This window comes from Panthera uncia, chromosome D4, assembly GCF_023721935.1.
Source record: "Panthera uncia isolate 11264 chromosome D4, Puncia_PCG_1.0, whole genome shotgun sequence".
NCBI classification, from domain to species: domain Eukaryota; kingdom Metazoa; phylum Chordata; class Mammalia; order Carnivora; family Felidae; genus Panthera; species Panthera uncia.
This window is the reverse complement of record NC_064807.1, coordinates 23,580,498-23,606,284: the sequence shown is the minus strand read 5'-3', so window position 1 is coordinate 23,606,284 and position 25,787 is coordinate 23,580,498. Positions and strand designations below refer to the sequence as shown.

At 41.7% G+C, this 25,787-nt stretch overlaps 1 protein-coding gene and 1 long non-coding RNA gene across 5 annotated transcripts in view; one reads left to right on the top strand and one right to left on the bottom strand.

Moving 5' to 3' along the window:
• Positions 1-25,787, top strand: part of FRMD3 (FERM domain containing 3) — a 320,391-nt gene that overhangs the window by 257,306 nt on the left and 37,298 nt on the right. The window lies entirely within an intron of this gene.
• The window catches only part of LOC125935624 (uncharacterized), a 47,581-nt gene continuing 37,816 nt past the window's right edge, over positions 16,023-25,787 (bottom strand). Inside the window, exon 3 of the long non-coding RNA XR_007461727.1 lies at positions 16,023-16,260. This is a non-coding gene — a long non-coding RNA (uncharacterized LOC125935624). The remainder of the gene's footprint in view (positions 16,261-25,787) is intronic.

Sequence of the window (25,787 nt, the reverse complement as noted above, 5' to 3'; positions counted from 1 at the left end):
TCAATTAAAAACCTCCATTTTGCTCCATTTTCCATAAGGAGGTTCCACTGCTAAATCCTAACCTTGTCTTTAACGTGAACACTGTGGACAAGAGACACATACATTACAATTAACTGCAATAAAAATACAAATGTACATGATGTGTGATAAGAATCCATAAGCTACTTTTTCAATTTTTTCCAGTTATTTTAAAGAAGAATCTTAAGTTCTTTCACCAGCTATAAAGTCAAACTGATAGGTTGCTCTCTTTAAAAGTCCAAAATGAGGGGCGCCTGGGTGGCTCAGTCAGTTAAGCGTCCGACTTCAGCTCAGGTCACGATCTCGTGGTCCGTGAGTTCGAGCCCCGCGTCGGGCTCTGGGCTGATGGCCCAGAGCCTGGAGCTTGCTTCCGATTCTGTGTCTCCCTCTCTCTCTGCCCCTCCCCCGTTCATGCTCTGTCTCTCTCTCTCTCTCAAAAATAAATAAACGTTAGAAAAAATTTAAAAAAAAATAAAAGTTCAAAATGACTCTATAAATGTCTAATAAAAACTTTTTTATTAGACAGTCTCCTTATGAGACATCTGGATTTTGAAGCTCAGGCAAACCCTATCAATCTCCAGGATATAGAATCAACTTAAAAGGAAGAGAAGTAAAAATGACAGTATTGTTAAATGTCCAGTAGATGGAATGACCTTCTCAATCTAGAGAAAGAAAGCAAAATCATTTTAGGTACCATGAAATTCAAAGTTATGATTCCTCACAGTGAACCTAGTTCTGTGTTCTTGATACCATTATTTCTCAGTTACTATTTTAGAGTCTGATTCTGCTCTGGGTATCTTGTCTTTGAGTATCAGGCAATGGGATTTAGACAATCCATAGGGATAAATACTTATTTGACAGATTTGTATTTCTCTGGTATATAAAGAGAAGAGACGCAGAGAACACAGCTTTAAACAAAGATGTTTCCACCTTTGTGAATGGACTTTCTTGGCATATACAGTGTGATTAATTTAGTTTCATCTTTGTATTTTGATAGTTCAGTGCTTTTTATGCCTGAGCATCAGCCAAATTGAAAGAAGCTAGGAATTCATTCATTCCTTACTGCAGCATCTATGATAAATACAACAGATACAACTGGTAGACCACACTTAGCATGTGCAGGTTACTGTAGCCTATAAAGATGAAGACACTGTCTTCCTGAAGGCTCACAGCCTGTTGGGGAATCTGAAGCAGAATCACAGAAGTGACGAGTAGGTTCTGCCTCTGCAGATTGAAAGTGCACTCACTTTTCTACATGCCTCATGAGAGATCAGTGCCTCAAACTACCTGGAGAGTGCCTTGTTCCTTCTGGTCCAATTAGAGTGTCTGACATAAAATTGGTAGGCCAAGGAATGGGGTGGGTGAGACTGACAGGCAGAGGGAATTGTGAGTGATCTGGTCTGGCTGCATTGATTGCTTTGGGGAAGAAAGATCAGGGGATAAAGTGAAAGGCAGGTTAGAAAGTTAAGAAAGGATCATATCATGAGGGTCTCTATGACTTGCCTGGAGAGCTTTGACTTTAATCTGAGGGCATTTGGGAGACCCTGGAGGATTTCAGGTGTGGGAATGACCTGATTGGAATTGTGTTTTATATCATTTGTGGTGTAGAGAAGACAGATTAGAGGCAGGTATGGCCGAAGCAGAGTTTTTCAAACATCAGCACCATTGACCTTTTAATCTGGGTAATTTTTTGTTGGGCACTGTCCTGAACGTTGTAGGATGGTTAGCAGCATCCTTTGCTTTTACCCAGTAGATGCCTGTTGTATCCCACCTATCTCAACAACCAAAAATGTTTCCAGGTTTTGTCAGATTTCCAGGGGGAACACATTTGCTCCCTGGTTGAGAATCTCAGGTTTGGAGGCACAGAGACCACACAGGAACCATAGCAAAAGCCCAGAAAATAGATAAACAAGGGCTGAACTGAGGCAGAGAGAGTGGGACTAGGGAGGAGGCAGTGCATCCACGCTAGTCCAGTGGTAGAGTTGTCAACACGGGGTCACTGCTTACATGGCAGGTGAGCAGCCCATGGACTCCTGTCCAGGTTCTGCCCTTGTTTTTGAGACTCAGAGTGAACAGTTCAGCCTCTTTAATGATGAGACCGTAGAGGCATAGGAAGGCTTAAGTGACGTGTCAGTATCACACTGGGAGTCCATGGCAAAAATGATTCCATTTGGATATTGGAGGCATTGAGAGAGTTACATACTATGCATTGCTTTGCTGAGCTTCAAACATGGTGTGGAGAGTGGACCTCACTATTCCCTGACTCCATAGAGTGGTTCAGATTCTGATTCGGGGGAGTTTCAAATCACACATTTTGGAACTGGATCCATGAACAGGTCAAGGCTGGCAGCCTGAATTCTGTTACAGGAATTGTCTGGTTAGGAATTTTTTAAAAACTGGGTTTGGAGAAGAAAGAAGTTCTTAACCCTGACCCTCGGAGGCACCCTGTCTGTGAGGTCCTGGGAAGGTCCTGGCACCTTGTCTCACATGGGTGCCATGGTGGTGGCATCTGTGCTGCCATCATGACTCTCTGGGGTTATAACCACTCATTTGTCTGACAAGCTCTTTTTATTCTTCCTAGAATTTCATGTTTCTCAAAGACAGCTGTGGAAAGCATTATTGCCCAGATTAGCCTGGTGGCGCTTTGGGAAAACGTGTGACCCCAGTCATTCCTATGACAGCTGGAGGATTAGCTCTGAAGTTGGCTGTATCTGGGAAGAGACAAAACAAAACCAGTTCCTAGGCACCACTAGGCAACAGGAAAGTTTTCACTGCTACCCCAAAGTTGCTCAGATACAGGATCCAAGTAGATGAGTGCTATATGGAAAACTTTCTATGGGAATGGCAAACCATTTGAAAAGTGCCATGTAGAGCTTCTGAAAATTTCAGGAGAAGAAAAAATTGTAAGTAGGAATTGTTCTGGGTAAAAATGACATTTTAAGGAGTCATTAATATGAATAAAATCACGCTCAATATGGAGTAGGGTCTCCATAGTGTGGACAGCAAAATGCTTGTGTGTTTTATTTGTGGAGTGTACTTTTTGTTATAGAAATGCTAGATTATGGTAGAGAAGGTGAATAACATTCTTGCAGGACTTGGTAGCTGGCAATTACTGACACCCAGTGAAAATCATTCTTACCTACGAGAGCAGTGGTGTAGGCTGGCATAAATGAACACGCAGGGAAGCATGCTTTCTTCCCCTTGGTAGAAAGAACTAAATAAGAGTTGAAAGTGTTTGATACCCTCCCGCTGGCAAAACAAAGCACAGTGGCAACACCAGAATTTCTATAAAGGAGTGTCTTCAGGATGGCAAGGTGGTTGGATTGAGGGTGGCTTGAAGCTGCATTTGCATATGGTTGAGAATAGATCTATACCAAAGCATAGATAGAAATTAAGGAGAGTGGTAATACTAGCTCTTCCATGCCACCATTTATCTGTTTGTGTCCCTGTAAATGTCTGTGTGTTTATCTGTTTGTGTGTGTGTGTCCCTGTAAATGTCTGTGTGTGTTTGTGCATGTGTTCGAGTGCATGCATGTGTCATGGATGTGGCTCTGTGTGTGGAGGGGTGAGGGTACATTTAAAGGGTTGTTTACAGTGTTCAGCCCCAACCATAGATTGCTTACGATGATGCCATTGAAATTCTAGGAAGTCTTTGAATCTGTGAAGGCATTCCGAGCATTTAAAAGGCATATTGTCCTTATCATCAAGCATGCTGTACTCTTGACCCCACTCCCTTCAGCCCAGCACAGAGCAGGTGCCCTTTGCGACCTACTGCATTTTCCCATCTTAGGGTCTTTCTTTTATTTTTATTTGAATATAGCTGACACACAATGTTGCATTAGTTTCAGGTGTACAGCATAGTGACTCGACAAGTCTATGCATATGCTGTGCTCACCACAGATGTTGCTTCCATCTGTCACTGTGCAATGCTATTACATTACCATGACCTTATGCTGTGCCTTTTATTCCCTGACTTATTCCTTTCTAACTGGAAGCCTGTATCTCCCACTCCCCCTCATCTATTTTGCCCATACTTCCCCCAACCCTCTGGCAACCATCAGTTCTCTGTATTTATAGGTCTGATTCTGCTTTTTGTTGTTGTTTGTTTGTTTGTTTATTTATTTATTTATTTATTTATTTATTTTTGGATTCCACACAGGGGAGAAGTCCTATGGTATTCGTTCGTCTCAGTCTGATTTATTTAACTTAGCATAATACCCTCTAGGTCCATCCGTGTTGTTGCAAATGGCACAATCCCATCCTTTTTATGGCTGCATAGTATTCCATCACACCCACACACACCCCCACACCCATACCCACACACACACACACACACACACACACACACACACACATGCCCCACATCTTCCTTATCCATTCATCAGTGGACACTTAGCTCGTTTCCATATTAAAAATAATATTTTTATTATTATTGGATATTAAAAATAATGCTGCAATAAACATAGGGATATAGGGGCACCTGGGTGGCTCAGTTGGTTAAGTGTCTGACTTCAGCTCAGGTCATGATCTCATGGTTCATGGGTTCAAGCCCTGCGTCGGGCTCTCTGCTGTCAGCACAGAGCCTGCTTTGGGTCCTCTGTCTCCGTCTCTTTCTGCCCCTCCCCCATTTGTGTGTGCTCTCTCTCTTTCTCTCTCTCTCTCTCTGTCAAAAATAAATAGTTAAAAAAATAAACATAGGGGTGCATGCATTTTCTCAAATTAGCATTTTTGTTTCTCCTTGGTAAATACCCAGTAGTGGAGTTACTGAATCATATAATATATCTACTTTTAATTTTTATTTTTTTTATTTATTTTATTTTTTTTTTCAATGTTTTTTTTTTTATTTTTGGGACAGAGAGAGACAGAGCATGAACGGGGGAGGGGCAGAGAGAGAGGGAGACACAGAATCGGAAACAGGCTCCAGGCTCCAAGCCATCAGCCCAGAGCCTGACGCGGGGCTCGAACTCACGGACCGCGAGATCGTGACCTGGCTGAAGTGGGACGCTTAACCGACTGCGCCACCCAGGCGCCCCTACTTTTAATTTTTTTGAGGAACTTCCATACTGTTTTCCATAGTGGCTGCACCAATTTACATTCCCACCAACAGTTTACAAGAGTTCCTTTTTCTTTACATCCTCACCAATGTTTGTTATTTCTTGTTTTTTTGAATTTAGCCACTCTGACAGGTGTAAAGTGATATCTCATTGTGGTTTTGATTTGCATTTTCTTGATGATTAGTGATGTTGAGTTCTTTTCATGTACCTGTTGGCTATCTGGATGTTTTCTTTGGAAAAATGTCTATTCAGGTCCTCTGTCCATTTTTTAATTGGATTGTTTTTTGGGGGAGGGTGTTGAGTTGTGTAAGTTTTTTATACATTTTAGATACCAACCTTTCATCAGATATATCATTTGTAAATATCTTCTACCCTTCAGTAGATTGCCTTCTCCTTTTGTTGATTGCTTCCTTCACTGTGCAGAAGCTTTTTATTTTGATGTAGTTCCAATAGTTTATTTTTACTTTTGTCTGTGTGTGTCCCTGCTTGTGTGTGTTTATTTTGCTTTTGCTTGCCTTGGAAGACATGTCTAGAAAAATGTTGTTATTGCTGATGTCAGGGAAATTACTGCCTGTGCTCTCTTCAAGGATTTTTATGGTTTCAGGTCTCACATTTAGGTCTTTAATCCATTTTGAGTTTATTTTTGTGTATGGTAAAAGAATGTGGTCCATTTTCATTCCTTAACATGTAGCTGACCACTTTTCCCAATACCATTTGTTGAAGAGACTCTTTTTCTAATTGTATATTCTTGTCTCCTTTGCCATAGATTAGTTGACCATAATCATGAGTTTATTTCTGGGGTCTCTATTCTATTCTATTGAACTATGTGACTATTTTTATGCCAGTACCATGCTGTTTTGATTACAGCAACTTTGTAGTACATCTTAAAACCCGGGATTGTGATAACCCCAGCTTTGTTCTTTTTTCTCAAGGTTGCTTCAGAAATACTTATTATTATTTAGTATTATTTGTTCTAGTTCTATAAAAAATGCTGTTGGTATTCTGATAAGGATTGCATTGAATCTGTAGATTGCTTTCGGTAGAAGGGGACATTTGAACAATTTTAATTCTTCTAAGTCATGAGCATGGAATATCTTTCCATTTTCTTGTGTCATCTTCAGTTTCTTTCATTAGTGTTTTATAGTTTTTAGGGTATAGATTTATCACCTCTTTGGTTAAATTGATTTTTACGTATGTTTTTCCTTTTTGGTGTAGTTGTAACTATGATCGTTTTCTTAATTTCTCTTCTACTTTGCTATTAGTACCCAGTTAGTACTGATTAATACCTAGTTTCTTCATATTAATTTTGTATTCTGCAACTTTACTGAATTCATTTATTACTTTTAGTAGTTTTTGGTGGAGTCTTTATGCTTTTCTGTTCGTAGCATGTCATCTGCAAATAGTAACAGTATAACTTCTTCTTTACCAATATAGATGCATTTTTTTTAAACGTTTATTTATTTTTGAGACAGAGAGAGACAGAGCATGAACGGGGGAGGGGCAGAGAGAGAGGGAGACACAGAATCGGAAGCAGGCTCCAGGCTCTGAGCCATCAACCCAGAGCCCGACGCGGGGCTCGAACTCACGGACCACGAAATCGTGACCTGAGCTGAAGTCGGACGCTTAACCGACTGAGCCACCCAGGCCTCCCGATATAGATGCATTTTATTTCTTGTCTGATTGCTGTGGCTAGGACTTCCAGTACTTTGTTGAATAAAAGTGGCAAGAGTGAACATCCTTGTCTTGTTGGTGATCTTAGAGGAATAGTTCTCAGTTTTCCCCATTGAGTATGATGTTAGTTGTGGGTTTGTAATTTATAGCCTTTATTATGTTGAGGTATATTCCCTCTAAACCCACTTTGTCAAAAGTATTTTTTATCATGAATGGATGTTGAATTTTGTCAAATGCTTTTTCTGGCATCTATTGAGATGATCATATGATTTTGATCCTTCATTTTCTTTTTTTTTTTAATTTATTTTATTTTATTTATTTATTTATTTATTTATTTAATTTTTTTTTAACATTTATTTATTTTTGAGACAGAGAGAGACAGAGCACGAACGGGGGAGGGTCAGAGAGAGGGAGACACAGAATCTGAAACAGGCTCCAGGCTCTGAGCTGTCAGCACAGAGCCCGACGCGGGGCTCGAACTCACGGACCGCGAGATCATGACCTGAGCCGAAGTCGGCCGCTTAACCGACTGAGCCACCCAGGCGCCCCGATCCTTCATTTTCTTAATGTAGGATATCATATTGATTGATTTGGAGTCATTGAAACCGTCCTTGCATCCCCAGAATAAATCCCATTTGATCATGGTGAATGACCCTTTTAAGTGTTGTTAAATGTGGTTTGCTAATATGACATTGAAGACTTTTATATCTGTGTTCATCAGGGATATCAGCCTATAATTTTTTTTGTGTGTGTTATCTTTGTTTGGTTTTTGTATCAGGTTAATACTGGCCTTACAGAGTATATCTGGAAGCTTCCCTTTATCTTCTATTTTTTGAATAATTTCAGGAGAATAGGTATAAACTCTTCCTTCAGTGTTTTATAGAATTCACCTCTGAATCCATCTGGTCCTGGACTTCTATTTTTTGGTAGTTTTTTGATTACCAATTAAATACCATTATTAGTAATCAGTCTGTTCAGATCTTCTGTTCCTTTCTGATTCAGTTTTGGAAGTCTGTATGTTTCTAGGAATTTATCCATATCTTTTAGGTTGTCCAATTTGTTGGCATATAAATTTTTTGCAGTATTCTCTTATAATCCTTCATATTTCTGTGGTGTCAGTTGTTACTTCTCCTTTGTTTCTAATTTTATTTATTTGGGTCCTTTCTCTTTTTTCCTTGATAAGTCTGGATAAAGATTTATCAACTTTGTGTATCTTTTCAAAGAACCAGCCCTTGGTGTCGTTGACCTTTTCTATTGTTTTTTAGTCTCTATTTCATTTGCTTATTCTCTATCTTTATTATATCCTTCCTGCTACTCACCTTGGGCTTGTTTGTTCTTTTTCTAGTTCCTTTAGGTGTAAAGTTAGATTGTTTGAGATTTTTCTTGTTTCTTGAGGTAGGCCTGTATTACTGCATATTTCCCTCCTAAAACTGCTTTCACTGCATTTCCAAAATTTGGACTGTTGTGTTTTCATTTTCATTTATCTCCAAGCACTTTGTGATTTCTTCTTTGATTGCTTTGTTGACCTACTGGTGGTTTAGTGTCATGTTGTTTAGCCTCCACATGTTTGTGCTTTTTCCAGTTTTCTTTCTTCTCATTGATTTCTAGTTTCATTATGGTCAGAAAAGATGTGTGGTATTATTTCAGTATTCTTAAATTTATTGAGACTTGTTTTGTGGCCTACATGTATGTGATCTCTTTTGGAGAATGCTCCATGTGCACATGGAAAGAATGTGTTTTCTTTTGTTTTTGGATGGAATGTTCTGTATATATGTTATGTCCATTTGGTCTAATGTGTCATTTAAAGACACTTAATGATTTTCTGCCTGGATAATCTACCCATTGATGTAAGTGGAGTATTAAAAGTCCCTTACTATTATTATGTTATCATAAATTTCTCTCTTTAAGTCTGTTCATATTTGTTTTATATATTTGGGTGCTCCAGTATTATGTGCATAGGTATTTACAATTGTTATATTCTCTTGTTGGATTGATCCCTTTATCATTATGTAATGTCCTTGTCTCTTATACGGTCTTTGTTTTAAAGGCTATTTTGTCTGATCTAAGTAAGTATTGCTACCTCAGCTTTGTTTCATTTTCATTTGCATGGTAAATGTTTTTTCATCCCTTCACTTTTCAGTGTGAATGTGTCATCAGATCTGAGGTGAACCTCTTATAGGCACATACAGATGGGTCTTATTTTTTTTATGCATTCCACCCCACGTGCTAATCTTTCAACATCATACCGGGCAAAGCCACTCTTACACTACACAGTTGAACCAGTCACATCACCGGTGAAGCCTCTCACATCCCAAGGCTGCTAGGGGTATGCTGCTTATGAATTCCTTCTTCCATTCTCCACTGGGTCTGGCCCCCTCCCTGCTGATCTGATATGAAAATTCTCCTCCTTCTTTTCTCCCTCTGTGGGGTTTCATGGCTCTGGCTCAGACAGATTTAATCTCTTCTCATAGCTTCAGTGTCTTTCTTCCCTGCCATTTTCCCCCTTGTGTTAAGTAATTTCTTCCCCTGGCTTAGCATATATCAGGATATGCACTAGGAGTGACACACTGGTCTTTTTTGAAATTTCTTTTATACTGTATTCCAGCAAACAGTAGGAGCTGTTCATAAATTCTGTGGAACCACCTTTCCCCCTGTGGTCGCTGCTACTTGGTGACGGCAGATCAATTAGCACCAGCTCTAATTGCACTCGTCGCTGCCTCCGGGTTTGTTTTTATTTTTTATTATAAAACTGATTATGATCTAGAAAATTTACAAAGTTCTAAAACAGATAAAAATCACCTCCCAGATTGTCCCACTTCCTAGAGACAATCAATGTTAATGTGTTAGCAGTTTCCTTCCCAATGCATTTTAATGCCATCGCAATCATCTCATGCGCATAGTTTTTGAAATTCCTGCTTTGTTTGCTTAATGTCGAAACCATCAGTGCAAGAAGATATATCATAAATGAATTGGGAACATATTTAGCACAAATGCAGACACATGGACTAATATCCTGAATAACAAGGTACTCCTGAAAGGGCTATTTCAAGCATCATTCCAGCACTATGCAACTTTGGGCTCTCTTGAACTTTTTCATTCAGTGGCACCTACAGTTTCCCACTGCTGATAGGCATATGGCAGCCACACCTGCTTCTGTAGGAGCTAGTCGCCTTCCCAGAGTAGAGGACAGCTTCTGGGTGTATTTATAACTGCGGTAGTGGATTAGCAAAGTCAAAATTCAGAATCTGTTATCACGTCTATTGAGCTCTGGAAGAAAGAACCACAGCTTGTGTCAGCCATTCCGCTGGGGTAGAGATGCCAAGAACCACTCAGGGGAGGAGATAAAGGCCTTGAGCAAGCTCTGCAAATTCACATTTGTGAGCTCTTAAAAGCTTTTCACCTTCCCTTTGTGTGCCTTTCTCTGGGGTTTGTTTCATCTCGGGAACTTTAGTTTCTGGTATCTACTGACTACTCAAGCACTCCTAAGAGTTTTGCTCACTTGAAGGAGATCTTTGAAATTTTAAGCATTTACCCTGCTGTAAGGAAGCTAAATGCTTTGTTTCTGATGTGATTTACGTGTGTTTTATCTTGCAAGGATTTTATATTTTGCATCACAAGATGCCAACAGTGTGCATCATCTCAGGTCTATAGTTGGCTAATTCCCATAAACTTTATTTTACACAATACCGTATTCCTCAGTGTAAATATAGCACCGATTCAGGTAGCTGCTCTGTTTCTGCATTGATGCCTTAGACAAATGGGGAAGTACGAACTCTGGTCTTGCCACCTCCACCAGGCAGGTAGGTGACCATCGACAAGATGCTCCACTTTCTGGAGCCTCATTTTTCTGGTCTATAAGGTAATAAGAGTGGCCTTGAATACCACTCAAATACTTTCTAGCTCTAAACTCGATTCTTTTGGTTAATATCAAGGCCAAATTCTAAGATATGGCTTGATGTCTTTTACAGTGTGAATGGGAACTTGGGGACAGGAATGTTTTTCACAGCTTTTGGAGGTAGACGATGGTCTATCACAGATATCAGCAAACTATGGCCTATGGCTGGCCTACTGCTTATTTTTTTTTTCTTGGCCCAGGAGCAAATGGTTACATTTCAGATGATCATATAAATACCTACATAATAGCCTTGATTTTACCTCTTGGCCTGCAAAGCCTCAAATTTACTATCTGGGCCCTCAGAGGAAGTTTGGCAATCCCTGATCTAGCACTCCCCCCATCCCCTTGGTATCCTACAAATGAGAAAGCCCAGAGAGGGGAGATAGTTTGCCCAAAGTCGCTAGCTGGGTAAGGTCCTGGTTATCAAATTCCTGGGCCAGGGATCTTAGATGGCATCGAACACATCTAAGATGGCCTGGCTTTTTTTTTTTTTTTTTTTTGCTAAAACAGAATCAGTAACCAAAGGACTGCATTTCTTTTTAAATTCTATCAAATGAATTATCAAAAGAGGTGACTTCTGTAAGTATAAGGAATCTGTGATTCAGTGAGAAGAGCGGCTGTACAGCTGGGGGGTCCGAGCCTTTGGCTTTCAGTCACAGTATGCCAGGCCCCAGTAACTGCTCAGAAATCTCCAGCACACTGGAGAGTGTCACCCTACCGGGAAAGGCATGGTCAGAGTGTGTGTCACACCCAGCAGAATTCTTAGTAGAACCTGGTTGCAGGGGAAACCCCAGACTTTGAGCAGGAAGCTTGTTGCCTTCTGGGAATCACAGTCTGATTTTAAAGTCGAATTTGTTAAATAAGGAATGGCTCACTTCGGGCCAAGTTCTAATTACTCATTTGCTCATTACTGTGTTAAGGATCTTTGTTTCATTAGTGAAAGCCACTCGGTACAGAATTTCCCAAATCCCAGCTCCTGCTCCAGTGGGCACTTTGCTGCTGTACTTAAGTAGTAATAATTAATTACTTTAAAGGACTCAGCTGGGGTGGGAAAAAAATATGTCAGTCAAGTGTCCCATGAAGTAATCTGGTCACGGCCCCTGAGGGTTGGGATATGAGCCAGGGGAGAGTTTAACTGTGAGTAGTTGTGACAGCCAGAGTGTGGTGTGTGATGGAGAGAAATGTGGCTTGGCACTTACACAAGTAAATACTCCCATCATGTCCCTAAGAAACCGCAGGAGGGGAAAAGTGAAAATATTACTAAACCATTGTCATTAGGAAGCAGAGGCTGTAATTGTCTGAATTTTAGATGCATTCCAGAATCAGCATGGGGTTCTGTTTTCTAGTGTTGTTGTTAGTGGGTTGGCAGTGTTAAATAAATGTTCTTTGTGATACCCAGGCTTAGGTTGAGGCAGGATCTCACAGAATCTCCCTCCTCCCTGCTCTTCTGTTAAGACTCAGAATTTTGTAGAAAAAAAAGTGTTAGGCTGCATCCATTCCTGTAGGTAGACCTGTAATGGTAGGTCTGTGGCAATATTCTGGGCAGTACGGGCAGGGTTCAGAAAAGAGGCTCTGATTGTTTTATTTTTAAACAATTTTTAGGGGCGCCTGGATGGCTCAGTCAGTTAAGTGTCTGACTTCAGCTCAGGTCATGATCTCGTGGTTCGTGAGTTTGAGCCCCATGTCGGGCTCTCTGCTGACAGCTTGGAGCCTGGATTCTGTGTCTCTGTCTCTCTCTTCCCCTCCCCCACCTCATGCTCTGTCTCTCTTAAAAATAAACGTTAAAAAATTAAAAAAATAATAACTTTTAAAGTTTTGACTGTATTAACATTTTTAGTGTCTGCAGGAAGGGTATATGTTACCACAGTTAAAGAGAGAAAGATAGCTGTGTAAGGAAATTATAATATGTTCAGTGAGTAGTAAGAGTAACATGGCCTAAGTTGATTTTATAATTTCAGAAGTTTCCGGATTTTACCAAGCAGTAATAAATGTGAAACAAAAGCAAAGGAAATGGAGGCTGTGGTCAGTGGGCGCAGGCTGGATGTTGGGGTGTCCATTAGGATGCATGTCCAATGCCATCTACAGTGGGGTGCAGCCTCTTGCTTGGTTTGGCTAATGGTGAATTGAGGTCCTAGAGACATGGCTTCCAGAGCGGGGTGCATGGGCAGTGGCTGTGTACAACGGCCCGCTGGGGCGGAGAAAGAAACTATTCAGACTTCTGTTGGTATTTCACTTTTATCACCTTCTTATAAAGTTTCTATTTGTGTGACTTTTATATGGGACATAATATATGAAGACAGCTATATATGTGTCTAATTTATAAATAAATATGCATTTATTCATAAGTAGGCACATATTTCCTCCCCCCACCCAATAGGTCCAGATACAACTGCTGTAGATCTTCCAGATGAGTCTACAAAGAAGAAAAGGCAGGGCATGATTTTGAAACTCTGAAAACCCAGTTTATGCCAAAACCCCAGATTCCTAAAATAGATGTGAGATCTATGTGCTCTAGTTACGGTGGTGACACGCCTTTTTACATGCTTTTGGTCTTTCACGCTGGCAAACCGGGGTGAGTCACCCAAGCACTGGCTAGACCTTTGCCAAGCTGCATGGCAGGTGCTGTGTCAGTCCCACTGACATGTTCGGTGGCAGCCCCGTGGCCTGACTTACGTGGGTGCCAGACTTCCCTTTCTGAGTGAGCACAGGACACGGCCTTAGTGAGGGTTCTCTGGTGGTGGGGAGGGTATTGGATAAAGAGAGAGAGGGCCGGAGTTCGTTCCTTCCTTCTTTCCTTCATTCATTGGATAAACATTTACTTTTTATCTGGTACATGCTAGCCACTGACATCACTTGGATCTTATTTCCTCTTTTATAAAACAAGATGAGATTATGTCTACGTTTCTTCCCCACTCTGGCTGTTGTTTCATAATCGTCCCCCCAGATTGCTGCCATTCTTAAAAATGTGCTTTCGGGGGTGCTGGGTGGTTCAGTTGGTTAAGCATCTAACTCTTGACTTTGGCTCAGGTCATGATCTCAACGGTTGTGAAATCGAGCCCCATGTTGGGCTCCTCACTGAGTACGGAACCTGCTTGGGATTCTCTCTCTCTCCCTCTGTCTCTGCCCTTCCCCTACTCTCTCTCTCTCTCTCAAAATAAGTATACACATCGTTTTAAATGTGGCTAATGAAACAGTAAGCATGGGGCACAATGATCTATAAAATCAGGGTTACATTTTTTCCTTTATTTCTGTGAGTTGCAAATTTCCAGTATAAAATTGAAAATTAATAGCGGCTAGCTTAAAAGGGCATATAAGATGAACATTTCCCCACTTGAAAGAGCCTTCTAAAAAGTCTCCTTTTAGAAGAGAGGTCCAATTTGGAGACTTTTTTAACTCCCAAATCTCCACTTCAGCATAGGAAGTGTGAAAATGGGCAGGTGCTGTGGCCAAAAGAGAACTAAATCGGATTTTCAGGATGACCCACTTGGTAATCGGAACATAGACTAGGTTTCTCGGTTAAAGGAAGGGGTATCCCTATCCAAAAAACAAAACCTCCCTTGTGATCTATGGGCTTGTCAGTCCCCCTGCCTGAGCCCCTCTGCCACAACTGCACAATTTTGCCCTTAAATACGGGCTCAGCCTCACCCCGACTCTAGAGCCAATCCTGCCCTGACCTGGGAGGGAACTGAGAAGCTGAAGCCTATGCTTTGGATCAGGCTTCTCTTCTTGCTCTGTTGCTCTGCCCTGTCTCCTTCTGGTCCTCATGCCAGCCTTGCTCCTTCTCCTGAGTCTCCATCCTGGTGCTGCCCTGGGGACAGACTCTACTCCAGAATGACCTTAGTGGCCTTGTATGGTCCTCAGTGGACCTTAGCATGACCTAGTATGGCTAGGCCGTACTCCCAACTGGCCGGGGCCTTGCCCTATCCTTTGGGTTGACAGCCTGCATGGATCTCCCTTGCTGGCTTCTATTGGGGCCATATTCTGTTCCTTCCCAGACCAGACTCCTTCCTAGCACTTGCCCCATCCTGAGTAGAAGAGTCTGACTGCCCAGTGGTCATAAGAAGCTAAATTGTCAAATCCGTCTGCAGATTCCTATTCACTTTAGCCTTTCAAATATACCCCAGAATCATGGCCACTGCACCATCCCAGCCACAGCCATTCTTCTGACTCCTGGATATACAGTATCTCTGCTTCTGCTCCAACCCCCTCCCCAACCCATATTTCCCACACGGCAAGCCAGTGATTTTTTTATAAATGGAACTCCGATCTAGTCAAAAAATCTCAGCTCCTTGCTCTGGTCTACACCTTGCCCCCTCCCTACCCTTAGGCCATTTCCTACTGTTCTCCTCTCGAATCTCGGTGTTCCTATCATACCAGTTGCCTTTCCCCCGAGAATATGCCTATGCCAGCTCATGGCTACCTCAGGGCCTTTGCACAAGCCTTTTCATCTACTCAGAAGAGCTTTTCCTCTGGTCATTGTAAGGCCAGCTGTTTCTTTTAAGTCTTACCTGAGGTTTCCGCTCCTTGGAAAGTCTTCCCTGACTACCAAATTCTGTTAGTTTTCCCAACCTACCTGTTTGTTCTCTTTCTTGCCATCACCCTGTTTGATTTTTGTCAGGTGTGCTTAGCACTATCAAACACTCGATAACTATTTGTCCTGTTTGTTGGTTGTCTCCCTTGACTAAAACGTCAGCTCCGTGAGAGAAGACTTCGCTTGCTACATCCCCCCCCGCCTATTATTGCCAGCACTGAAGAGACGCTCTGACACATAGAAGGAGCTAAATTAATACTTGGCAAATTAGTGAACAAGTAAATGAATGAATGTATGATTTCTAACTGCAGCCAGGACAGCTTTTTTTTTTTTTTTTTTTTTTTAAATGTAAGAGAAAGCCCCTGTAAGGGGAATATTCTCCTGGGATTAGGGTTTACTGGAAGCCAAGCATGTTCTGTTCTGGTTTTGTTTTTTTTTTAATCTGAAATCAAAAGCCATACCATTGTCATAGTAGGAAATCTGGCAAATACAGAAACCACAAATAAAAGTATAAAAGTACCTGCAGCCTTTTATGTTCAAACTGTGGTTTGAATGTGTATAACTCATCTGTATATTTTTAACAAATAGAGAATTATACTTGAGATATTATTTTGTAATCTGCTTTTTCATTAGTATCATAGGAGCATTCCCTGTGACATTAAATATTCTTCCACAGTGTTAATTTGGAGGGACATACATTATTCAATCAAATACTACACAAAAATATCTCTTCCTCCCCCACCTTCCACCAAATTATATATGAATGTCTCTTATCGTAGCCTTACAAGACTGAGTATAGCAAGTTTTTAAAAATCTTTGATAATTTGAAAGGCAAAACTTAGAGTGGCTGGATCTTTTTCTTGCATTTATTGACCAATTGTGTTTCCCTTTCTGAGCAGGTAACTAGGATGTGTGCACCAGAGGCTCTTGGCTGGTGTGTTGGGCAGAAGGGTCGGGTCCTGCTACCTCTAGCTTCTTGATTACACAGCAGCTGCACAAGGAGCCTGTGGTTCCAGAAGAGCCTGCTTTTTGCTTATTGTTTTCCCCATAGGAAGATACAGATGCCTTGTTCCTGAATACCATCGGCAAAGCTGTTGGGGGAAAGTGGGGAAAAACTATTTATTAACGCAGCCCAGTTTAATTTCCTTTTACTCCGAGAAAAATGGCTTATCTGTAATGGTGACTTGTGCCTGGAGGGGGTGAAATAATAAAGTAGATGCGGTGAGAAAACAAAGTCATTCCTCCCAGAAACAAAGGAAATAGGTTCTTGCTTGAAACTACTAAGCCCAGACCAAAGGAGGCCTTTCTGCCTAGAGCCTGGAAAGATAGTGCTGCCACCCATTTCCTCCAGGGAGACCTCTGGGGGGCTGAATTGGCATCTGACAAACTGCACTATCCATCGATTGCCTTGATGCATCTAAGTTGGGGAACTTTTAAGCCTTAGCTTCAGCGAGGATAGAGGAAAAACATTTTGTCTATATGAAAGGTAGAGTCTGAATTGTAGGTAGCCTTGGTCAGTGAGCTGGTTTGAACTCTGCAAGGGAGATCCTCATGTCCATGTCTGCTCCTGAAGAATATGGTATAGTTGTGAAATTCCTAGTCCCTGTCCAGCCTCTGTGGGAGATTTCTGCTGGTTTCATCTATGGACTGCTGTGGAAGGTTCCCCTTTGTGTTACCACCACCCCTATAATGCGGGGAACTGTAGGTATTCTGGCACTACCTTTATTCACAGGTTGTTTTCAAAAAAAGGTTTTTTTTTTAAACATTTATTTAATTTTGAGAGACAGAGACATTGTGTGAATGGGGGGAGAGGCAGAGAGAGAGGGTGACACAGAATCTGAAACAGGCTCCAGGCTCTGAGCTGTCAGCACAGAACCTGATGTGGGGCTCGAACCCATGAATCATGAGATCATGACCTGAGCTGAAGTCAGATACTTAACCAACTGAGCCACCCCAGCACCCTATTCACCTTGGTTTTTAAGAGTTTTAAGAGTACCTTGGGCCAGTGAATATGGATGTCTTTTTTTTTTTAAGTTTATTTTTAGAGAGAGAGCACGAATGGGGGGGCAGAGAGAGAGAGTGCGGGGGTAGGGGGGTTGGGAGGCGGGTTCAGAGAATCCCAAGCAAGTTTCACACTGTCAGCACAGAGCCTGACATGGGGCTTGAACTCATGAACTGTGAGATAATGACCCGGGCTGAAATCAAAAGTCGGATGCTCAACCGACTGAGCCGCCCAGGTGCACCGGGTGTCTCTCATATACGTAGATAAATCAGACCGGGGAGGGAGAGTTGTGGTGCTGCACAATCTATGAGTGGCTTGCTGGGTAATGACTCCCATGAGGCACCTTGGCACTGTCAGTGGCTGGTCCTTGATCCTTGGAGGTTTGGGTCCCTTATCTCACCCTCTCCTCTACTTGAGGCCCCTTCGATTCTCCTTTACTCAGAGTATGGATTCTTTTGTCCAGTGTGCAGGTGGGGAATGTCCTTCCGTCTTGGATTTATGGTTTGTGAAATTAATGGTCAAGTATTTGTGGTCATTGTTTTATTGGTGGGCTAGATTTGATCTCTGGGCTACCAATCAAGAAAAAGCCTCCAGGAATTCTGGGTGAAAGGAGAAGCCCGTCCATTACTAGTGCAGAATATTATCTTACCCTGATTAGAAGACAGCAAAACTTGTTCTCCTCTGGTGTTTGGAGAGACAAAGCAGCAAAGTGGAGAGACCACTGAACTTGGAGACTAGGATGCTAGGTGCAGTGTTTTCACTGACCAGGGTGATCTTGACCTCCTCTCTGTTTCCCTCGTGTTAGCCTCCATACAGGTCAGGTAAACTCTTAACAATTAGTAATACTGCTTCCCTACTGTTTGGAGAGAAGTAACTAGAAATGCTAGAGACAAATGGTTGACAGAATGAAGAGAATCCAGACTGTTTAAAACCCTCACTGTCCTCTCCTTGAGTAGTTCAGAGAGAAAAAGGAATGAGCATTGGGGGGAAAAATCACCAATGCTTCTTGAATAATTTCTCTGTCAGGCATTGATGGTGCTTGCCATCAGTCCCACACTGCCATCCTGAACTGTCAGCTGCTTATTGGCCACCTCTGCCTGGGTGCCACACAACAGCTCATACCTAACACATCAAACTTAATGGATTTACTACTACTCATGTTCTCTTCTGCCTCCAACCCCAATCTCAAAACTGCTCCTGCTCCGACGTGGTCAGTGACACTACCATCTACACAGTTGCTCAGCCAGAGACCTAGAGGCCATCTTTGCCTTGTTACCCCTCCCCGTACCCCCACCCACTCCATCCCAGAGTCCATTGCAGTGCAGAAATAACTCTGACGTTTGCCCCCAGCTCTTCAGCCTGCTGCGACAGCTTCATTGCAGGATTCCTTTTCTCTTGCTTGGAACATCGCAGGATCTTCCATATCGCTAAAGAAAGGAAGTGAGAGCAGAGTAGTATCTGATGGGTTCTTCCCTGATCTCTTTGTCTCGGTTTTTCTGCCTTTATTTAGAAATAATCGCTGGCAGCCCCAACAGACAGAGGGCTCTGCCTCTCTCCCTCTCCCTGGCTTGCATAAGCTGCCTATTTAGAGATGCCACGCTCTCAGTGCATGAGACGGCCAGGAAAGCAGATGGATTAGCCCTTATGCTAGAATGCTCTGCAGCCATAGAGTTCCTGCAAAGAGGATTTTCTTTCCTCACAATGGTGCTGTGGGGAGCCCAGCTGCGCTGTTTGAATTCTATTCTGTCTGCAACTATAATTCTCCAGAGGGTTTTCATTGGCTTTTCTCCCACCACTACATGGTGATGCCTGGCCCCACAGAGCAGTGTTCTCATTTTACAGGCAGGAAACACTCAGCAAATGCTTCATTAGATAAGGGGAATAATAAGTGTAATAGTATCCAATATGCCAGAGCATCTTCTACATTTTCAGAGTTTCTTTCACATCAGTTATCATCATTTGAGGCTCAGGACTATTTCTTTCAAATGGATAGGACAGACATTGTTGCCTTAACTTGACAAACGAGGAAACTGAATTATAGAGATGATTGACTATTTAGCTGAATGACCCTGTTTCAGTGTTGGGAATGGCCTCCACTTCTCCTTACTGTACACCCAAGAATATGTTCATCATATCACAAATATACTATTAACATATATATATATATATAATGTTTGTTTTTGAGAGAGAGAGAAAGTGTGAGTGGGGGAGGGGCAGCAAGAGAGGAGCATCCAAAGCGGGCTCTGCACTGACAGCAGTGAAGATGCAGGGCTCGAACTCAAGAACCATAAGATCATGATCTGAGCCAAAGTCAGATGCTCAACCAACTGAGCCATCCAGGGGCCCTGTTAAAATATTTTGTATCATTATTATATTGTTTTTATGTCCATAAAAATATTTAAAAAGTCCTTCAAGGTATGTGATAGTCCCAAGAACTCTTAATAATGGATATTTAAAGTCTGAATTTATTACAAAGCACATTTAAATGTATGTAATACTTTTTAATTACCTTTTTAATTGGAGATAACAGCTAAAATTTTAGTGAATCTCTATTTTAATGGCTAAATCCATGACACCTGTGAAATCTGTTATCAAAACAGCTAAGGTATATGATATTGATGATGATAGAGTACAATATTTAGCATTTACTAAGTGCCTACTACATAGCAGGGATTCGGTTACATAAGTGCCAATATCATTACTGTTTTAAAAGACCAAAAACTGCATTTCAACAAGCTTGTGTAACTTTCCCACGGTTACAGGGCTGGTCAGGTAAACTCTTAAATCTTTTTCTTTTTTTTTTTTTTTTTACTGTTTATTTATTTTTGAGAGAGAGAGAGAGAGAGAGTGTGTGAGCAGGGAAGGGGCAGAAAGAGAGGGAGACACAGACTCCAAAGCAGGCTCCAAGCTCTGAGCTGTCAGCACAGAGCCTGATGTGGGGCTTGAACTCATGAACTCTGAGATCCTGACCTGAACTGAAGTCGGATGCCTAACCGGCTGGGCCACCCAGTCACCCCTGGTCAGGTAAACTCTTGACAACTGCGTCCCTACTGTTTGGGGAGAAGTAACTAGAAATGCTAGAGGGCAAATGGTTGACAGAATGAAGAGAATCCAGACTGTTTAGAATCCTCACTGTCCTCTGCTTAAGTAGTTCAGAGAGAGAAAGGAATGAGCATTGGGAGGAAAAACCACTAATGCTTCTTGAGTAATTTCTGTGTTGGGCACTGATGGTGCTTGCCATGTGGATTAATTTCATTAATCCTCACAACCCTGGGAGGTCGGTACTGCCGTTGCTCTGCTCATTTTACAGGCATGGAAACTAAGGCTCAGAGATAATAAAACAGTACAGTCAGGATTAGAACCCAGAGCCTGTGCTTTAAACCTTGCTTTCTATAACTACTTATAAAGTTCTAGTTCATCGACTAGGAACCAGCACTACACTAGGCAGCTGCTATGCATGAGCTCATGGTCCTAGCAACCACGAGAGGAGTACGGTCCCCGTTTTACAGCTCCACCAGGGCTCCAAGTTGTCCGTAGCTCCCAGTCACCCACAAAGCAAAGGCAAGCTTTTTGCCTTATGCCAAATCTGTGTCAGGAGCTTTGTCGCAGAATCAGACCTGGAATTCAGGCCCAGGAACAGCTCTTATCATTGAACTCTCTCCCTCCACTCTGGCTTCTGCTTGATTTATCAGTCTCTGGCATCTCATTATGGAAAATCGATTCCCCTCTTCACACATCCTCAGCTTTCTTTAGCCTCTTGTCACTTCCCAGACATGCGCTCCTGATCCTTCAAACAAACAGGTGAATCTAACCAGGAAGGGTACTGAAGGGCGTCCAATCATTGTGCTGTTGATACTGCTCTTAGCACAGCGCCTCGAATAATAATGTCTCTCCCTGTGCAGGACCTCCCGGAATCTTGAGGCCGGTTCTGCCTCTCTGCCCGCCTTTGCTGCTCCCTCTTGAAATGCAGCCATTTTGGGTAGAGTCGGGCAAGGCCGAAAGAAATGCTGGGACCATGTGGAATGCTGGTCCTGCTCTGTTCTCTCTTTCTAAATAAAGCAGAAGTTCCCCAGCAGAAAGAGGGTTAAAGAGTCTACTTAGGATCTCTGAAAAGTAGCATCGAGAGAGCACAAATTCAAGAGAATTAAAAATGTATGAAGTCTATGAAAATGTATGAAAAATAAAAAATGTATGAAATGCAAAATATTAGGATGAGTTGTAGTTAATAAAAGGAAAGGAGGGTGACATTTTAAAACTGGTGAGATTTGAAGCTTGAGAATTAATGGAGAGTGATCACAGACAAGAACAAAAAGTATGGCAGTGGTTTTGTTTACTTGCCTTTCTTGGGTGGGTGGGGGGCGGGGAAGGTCTGTTTGTTGGAGTGTGCTGTGGGATCAGGTCACATGTTTCTTAACAAAATGACAGGCATACAGATTTATCTATATCCCCTCCAAACAGACAAAGGGAGATTTTCTTGTTGTTTGAGCCTGGCCCACTGCTGCTGCCGTGCGAATGAACCCACATGAATTTTTGAAATCCTTCATCTGTGTTACTGCAAAGTGCTGATTTATTGAGGACAGGGATTTCCTGATTTATTCTTCTGCATCCTAAAGATTTTCAGCAGTTCTTTAAGATCCACTGTTGGTGGCTAGCGAGGAAGGGCCTAGTAGGTTCTATCTGAGGGCCCCACTGTGTGGCGTATCTGTTTTATAGATGAAGATTCTGCTCTGAATTATACCACAAGAGGAGCTACAAAGGGTTGAAAATGTGAATTTTTAGGGGTATTTTCCTTTGAAGTTCCAGGTTTGGAAGTTGACTACGCACCCCCCACCCCCCCAATGGAAACTGAATCCCCCCCCCCCCAAACTGTGCCTAGAACTGGTAACCTGGGGAAGGGGCATTAGGAACCCCCTGGAAGGTCTTCGGAGATGACTGGGCTCACAGTGCATAGCTAATTGCCACCTTTCTCCCCTTTCAAGATTTACAGTCCGGCCTATAATGTACAATTTTACATAGTTGAGGTTGTATTGTTTTTATAAACTGCTTTTTTCACTTATCAATATATTGCAAGATTTCCCCCATCGTTATATTCCTAAACATAAATTTTAATGAATGTACAATATCCCATTATGTGTATTTAATCATTTTTCCCACGGGAAATTTAGATTTTTTTGGTGTGGCCGTGGCTATAATAACTGATACTCTGATGAACACCTTTGTCCCAAAACTTTGGTCAACGTTTCTAATTATTTCTTCAGAATAAATTCCTGAAAGTGGAATTTCTGGGTCAAAGAATATCCCACGTATAAAACTCAATATACTTTGCTAACCTTCTTTTTCTCCAGAAATGCTAAATCAATTCATATTCCCACAGTGAAGTATAACAATGCAGAATTTCAGCCAGCTGCCTTGAATTTAATGCTTTATTTCAACCGAAAAGAAAAAAAAAGTATTTTTATTAGAACATTATCTTTTGTCCACAGTCACTATTTAAAGTAGAAAAATGCATGTATGCATGAAATTGTACATATGTGAGGGGAAAAAATTTTTTTTCTGAAAATGAGAGAAAAACGTGCCAGCAAAGAAATATAACAGAAAGATGGCATGTGGGGCACAGTTAATAATCAGTTGAGATTTTTTTCAAATATAGCATGTACTGAAACATTGAAAATCATTTGTTACACCGGGGTGCAAGCACATTTTATACGGCAGATGTACAAGTGCAGGACTTCCAGAATGCTGAGAGGTAAGATGTAAAGTTTGGATCCTGCATTTCAAACACAGTTGGTGAGAGGTGGGGGCAGGAACAGCTCTCAGGCCTGGTTTTTATAGTCAACTGATATTAATTGGAGCCTAGGGGCAAATGGGGGCTTTGTCTCTTACTGAGTTCAGGAAGATCAGTTACTCTGCAGGGCCTTGTTTCCTTGTCTATAAAATGAAGAAAATATCAGCGCCGGTTCTGAGGGTGCAGAAAATGCTGCGAGGAGCTCAGCGCTCCATGCATGGCTGTGCTGTCCGCCGAGGCAGCCTCATGGGGCGACGGAGCACTTGAAATATGGCCTGTCTGAACTGACGTGTGCTCTGGGTGTGCAAATGCACATCACTTTCAAAGATTTAGCACTAAAACGAATCAACACTATTTTATTAATTTCTGTATTGTTCTATAGCAAAATAATCCTATTTTGAATCCGTTAGGTTCAAGTAAACACTTAATTTTAATACTTTTTTTAACTTTCTGAATCTTTTTCCTTTTTAAATGTGGCTTGCATTGTGTTTTTATTGGACATCACTGCTCTCGAACAAAATAAAGGCTCAATAAAATATTTTTTTAAACAGAAAACAGCTGTGTTTCTTCTTTTGGAGCTGCCCAATTGTCATTTTATCCCCTGGGGGTATTTGCCTCTTAAGATACTTTAAGGCGTTTAGGAGGGGTCCTCTCATGGGAAGGTTTAGAAGGGCTGGGGTTGGGATGATGCATAGTATTTCATTGTTTGTTAGTGGGGTGAGTGAAGAGTTTAAAAATAGCAGCCCCCTCCCTCCTCCGGCCCCACGCTGATCCCTCCGGAGTTATTTCTGTTGGCTGCATTAGGAACCTGACATTTGAGTCATTGAGTGGGCCCTGCCTCAGTCCTTTAAAACAGAATGGAGAGTTAGTGAAAGGTCAAAGCCACTATGGTTGGTGGTAGCTGCCCCAGGCCGTGACAGGCACAGGAGAAAGGAGGGAATCAGAACAGTTATGGCAAAATGCTTGGTCAAGATCCAGACTCGGAGGGGCCTCCGCTTGCACATGGTGAACCACTGTAGCAGCAATGTGTTTGTCCGTCTGCTGAGACACAGCTCCAAGATCACAGCTAGAAATGCCGGTACGTGCCCTTCCCTGGGCTGTCGTTCCGTGCCTGGGGGAAGGGTGTGGGTTCCAGCTTCCTGCTCACTGGCCAGCTAGCAGCTGGGAGAGAAGCCAGCGTGAACCTAGTGTTAGAGGTTAGTGATAAGGATGGGAGAGGGAGGCTGAAGAGCCCAGAGACCAGCTAGAAGCAGCAGGATTGAGCAAGCAGGAGATTGAGCAGCAGAGTGAGCAAGCAGGAGCAAAGGGAAAGGGGGGGGGGGGCGCTAGAATGCGGTCCTCTTTTGTTATGTGAAAATGGTATGAAGTCATAAAGGCTAATTGCAGTCCTGTTGGCAGCCCTAGGGAGGAGGCCGTGGTGGTGTGCCTATTCCAGATAGCTCGGGATCATTGGAAGATTATGGAGAAGGCAGATTGGATGATCAAACACGCTACCCACTCCTTCTCATTGTTTGAAGGATAGAATCTAAAGTGTGCTTTCCTGGATGAGGCAGAACTCCCCTTTCTCTTCCAAGTAGAGTGTGACCAAAACATTATAGTTTAAAGAATTGGGAACTGTTGTGTCACTTTACTTCTCACTGAAAATGTATTTTGTGTTATTTTGTGGTCCTTGGGGGAAAGAGGTATTTAAAAAAATTAGAGCTTACTGTAGAAAAGATGCTGTTAGATATAGATACAGATACAGATATATGGTTTTCACCAATTATTTAAAACAAATCCTGAACAATGTCTGGAATTGGCCACACCTGATACACACATGTGGAACGAACTAAGTGAATTGAAATGAAATTAATTTGAACTTGTGTAATGACATAGGTGATGTGTTCCTATCATAAAAGAGTTTTAAAAGTACAATTATACAGAGTGTTTTCCTTGGCCCTAATACCCCCAGTAACCAATCCATGCATGTTGACATGTAAAATACAGGATACATGATTTTGCATGAATGGAATCGTTCTGTATATTCCAATTCCTTTTTTTTCCACTTTATCATGACTTGATACTTTCCATATCAATACATATTAATCTATATCCTTTTTTAAAATGGCCGAAGAATATTATGTAGTATAGAAAACCATAATTGTTCAATCTCTAAATTCTTGTTGGAAATGGATATTTCCTATTTATTGGCCTTAACAGAAAATGCTGCAATGAATGTGCACATGGGCATTTCACTATGATAGTTTTGTGAAAGTGTAATGGTTGGGTTGAAGGATACACAAGTCTTAAATTTTGACAGAAATGGGCAAATCATCCTCTTAAAAATACTAACACTCACTAACAAGGTGTGTATGAGAATGTCTACTCCCCCAGATAACCACTAACTCTGATATAACCAGTTTTTTGGTTTATTTTTTGCAAAAAGGTTGAAATAAAATGAGATTTTATTGTTTTAATTTACAGGTCCCTTTTTACTAGTGAGGGTGAGCATCTTTTCAAATGCTAATTTCCATGTGCATTTCTCCTGGCTGTTGCTTATTTACTTTACACATTTTTCTTTGTTTTTGTCCTGTCCTTATAGACTGTAGCAATTCTTTTATAATCTGCATGTTAACTCTTTGCCTTTTACAGATATTCACTTTTTTCTCCTAATTTGTTCTTGGCTTTCAGCTTATTTTAATGTTGACTTTGAAGCCCCAGCACCGTTCATATGCACAGCTGACTTCTACATGTGTGGATTACTTAAATTTTCTATGGTTTATTTTTTTTTAATGTCTGTTTTCCTCATTCCAAGATTATAGAAATGTTTTCTTCTTCATAATTAATGCAGA